The sequence below is a fragment of the Humulus lupulus genome, chromosome X, assembly GCF_963169125.1.
Source record: "Humulus lupulus chromosome X, drHumLupu1.1, whole genome shotgun sequence".
Lineage (NCBI taxonomy): Eukaryota > Viridiplantae > Streptophyta > Magnoliopsida > Rosales > Cannabaceae > Humulus > Humulus lupulus.
In genome coordinates, this window is record NC_084802.1 from 34,541,607 (window position 1) to 34,545,237 (window position 3,631).

A 3,631-nucleotide genomic window follows, 5' to 3' on the forward strand; every position below is an offset into this window, starting at 1 on the left:
GTGGTTTTAGTTAATTTCTTTTAATCTTTTCTTTTAGGAAATACTCACCTTTCTATTATTGGTTTTAGGAGTGTTCCAAAATTCCATCCTTGTTCTCACATCCCGGTATTGGTAAGGAAAATATGATAGTTATTATATGCTTATATGAATATGTTTTTATATGTTATGATTTATATATGTTTTGGGGCTTATAGTTGCTTAAATAGCAAACCCCAACACTTTTATGTTTTGGGGCTTATAGTAGCTTAAATAGCAAACCCCAACCCTTTTATGTTTTTGGGGCTTATAGTTGCTTAGCTAGCAAACCTCATTGTATTTTGAGGCTTATAGTTGCTTAGTTAGCAAACCCCAATGTTTACCATGTACATGGGTTAGAATTATGATATATGTTTATAGTATATGTTATATGTTTATAGTTTATGTGTCATGCTTTTAGTAGATTTTCCTTGCTGAGCATTAGGCTCATTCCTTTATTTTATATATGCAGGAAAATAGTTATGGCGGCAGAAAGATTCTTGGCGGCTTGGGAATGTGTATTGAGAAAGAATGGATTCGGTGGACTGCGTAAACGATTCGAGGACGAAGTTGGTTTTAGTCATTTTAGTTATATTTTATATGTATTTTCCGCACTTTTTTTTGTAACAAATTTATTTAAGATTTAAGTTATGTTTTATTCTCAAACAATGGGATCCTATATCCTACCCTAAATTTTTATGTATTTTAACCTTTGCTTTATAGTTTTTAGTAAAGTTATGACTATTTCGTATGTATGTTTTCTTAAGAATAGTGTCTATGTATAGTAGTTATTAATGGTCCAAAGTCTAGAATTAGTTGGGTCATTATAGTTGGTATCAGAGCAACAGTTCAGTCGCATGAAGTTCTCCTCGATACACACACTCAAATCTCCGAATCTGACCGCCAAGTAAGTGTTCGTGATTATAGTTATTATGTTTATATGTATGGCTAATGATTTTAGCCTTTATGTTTCAGTTAAGAATGAATGGAGCATTAACTTATGAGGATATCCGAGCCATTAAGGCCCTAAAAAGAATTAGAGAACTGAGAAACACCGTAGGAGTGCTAGAAAGAATCACTCGAAGGATACTTTTGTTCCATAGGGAGATAGGTCACCTCCAAGAATCTAAGCAAATCATGATGAGATCAACAGAGCAATACATTTTAGTAATTAGACTTTTTAGAGATTATCCTAGTGTGATTGCAGCCTTAGAAGAAATTTGGGAGACGATAGAAGATGAAGACGAATTGTCGGTAGCTATGAGATATTACTTTCTCATACTTAGGTTCACTTCAAAAATAGAATTTCAATATACAAATGAGCAAAAACATAGAATTTTTACGAATCTTCCTCAAGGGCATTTTGAGGAAGATAATGATGACTGTGAAGAGATAGATGGTGATATGCTAGATGAAGGATCGGATGTAGAAGATCCTGATTTTTAGAATAGATTAGTTTCATTGTTTATTTTAATTTATTATTTGTTTTCTTTTATGATTGTAAATAATGAAACTTTTTTTTTCCAAACTAATATCAATGTTATCTTGTTAACATGTATGAGTTTGATTTTTCTATTGCAATCATAATAAATGATAAAATAAATAATGAATAAGTTTGGTGAGGGTGGATACAAATCAATGAACTGAGTTTCTATATTGAGAGTTAGGGGGTCATAGTAGTGGGAACAATTTTACTGATCCCAACCCTCCCTCAATATGGTTAACTTTGGAACAAAGATGAGTTTCGAGCCTGAGAATTAAATCATATAGGATGATTTGAAACAGACTTAGAAAATAATAAAGATGTCTTATTTTTTTTCTAAGTATAGAAACCAACTTTAATAATAAAGAAGACTTACATAATTTTCATAAGAGGCCATAATTAATAGGTCCGAGTTATGTTTGTTTAGATTAAGTTTTTGCCTTAGAGCCTATTAGGGTAAAGTTCTGACATGTTTCTCTCAACTGTTAGAACTCTGCTGCGATGTCGCTCTGAAGATCTGCTCGCACCAATGGAAATGCCTCCAACACTGCTCCAGTGAGCAATGAAGCACCTCTAGTTCGCAAAAGGCGAGTGCATGCTGCTACCAGCCGCAATGTGCCGCCGCCAGTTGACAACACTGCGGAAATTGCCAGACTGCGACAACAAGTTGAGGAGTTATTACAGCAACAACGACAACAGGATCAGCCTCAGACTCAGCCTCCGCCTCCACCACAGCCTCAGGAAATGGCCCCATATGGGGGATGGCCAGTGGCAAACTATGCGCCATATCCAGTTCAGCACATGGAGCCAGTTTATGAGCATTTTTGTATGCAACACGCTCTGAACTTTGAATGGACTACAGACCCCTTCGAGGCTGAAGAGTGGCTCAGGAATGTGGAGCAATCCTGACGCACATGAACTTCGACAATGCAGACCGCATATCCTATGTTTCATCTCTGCTCAAGAAAGATGCCAGAATATGGTGGGACTTAGTACAGCAGACGCATGATGTTGCCACCATGACTTGGACCCGATTTGTGGAGCTGTTCCACAAAAAGTATTATAATTTGGTTGTCATCGCTTCAAGAGTTGAGGAGTTCACTGGCCTGAAGCAAGGGAATTTATCAGTGGCAGAGTATGCTCGGCAGTTCGATCGATTAGCTAAGTTCGCACCAGAAATGGTTCCAACTGACTATCTAAGGGTGTCTAAATTCTATAGAGGACTTTGATCGAAGATCGAGCTAGGGGTTAAGCTAGCAAACCCTGGAAATACTACCTATGCCGATGTTCTAGAAACGGCAATAGAAGAAGAAAGGTTGCAGGCTAATGTTAGTAAAGAATAAGTTAGTAAGCCTGAGCCTAGACAGCAGAGTCAACCTCAGACTAGTCGGAACAACAACCACAACTGTAATGCCCCGGATTCCCTATTATGGTTAATGGCTGGATTAGTAGGCTGGGAGGGCCATAACTGTTTAATTATGCCATTAAATGTGTTTATGCATGTTTATGAGAATTATATTATAATATGAAGTTAAATGCATGCATGTGAGTCCACATTTGTTTACAGGGGTGTTTTGGTAATTTGGCCCGTTGAGGGTATAATTGAATATTTGTTTGCGTGTTAATGATATATTGTGAGACCACATTATAATGTGGATTGGTTTGAGTATTTCAACATGATACGATCTTTAAACATGATTTATCAGTTTGGTCATAACGGGATTGAGCTCGGGGCTCGAGGTGAGTCTCGGGGTGATATTAATGGTTATAGCGTTACCGGAGATATTAGGGTAACGGGATATGAATTATTGGAATTTGAGGATATTGAGATTAGCGGGAATTGGTAAGCGTTAATTATGATTAACGGGATAAGTGGAAAGTACCAATTTTACCCTTGAAATGGTTTTAGAGGATTTAGGTGACACAAGGGTATTTTGGTCATTTAAGGGTGGATATATATGACTTAAGTGGATGTTGGTTGTAGAAAGTGGTAGACTAAAACAGAACAAAAACAGGGGTTGTCATCTTCTTTCCCGTACATCACCTTTCTCCTTTTCCTTCATTGGGGTTTTGAGTTCTAAGTGGGGATTCAACCAAGGAATTCAAAGGGCTGAAGTTGTGGACCTGGTCTAG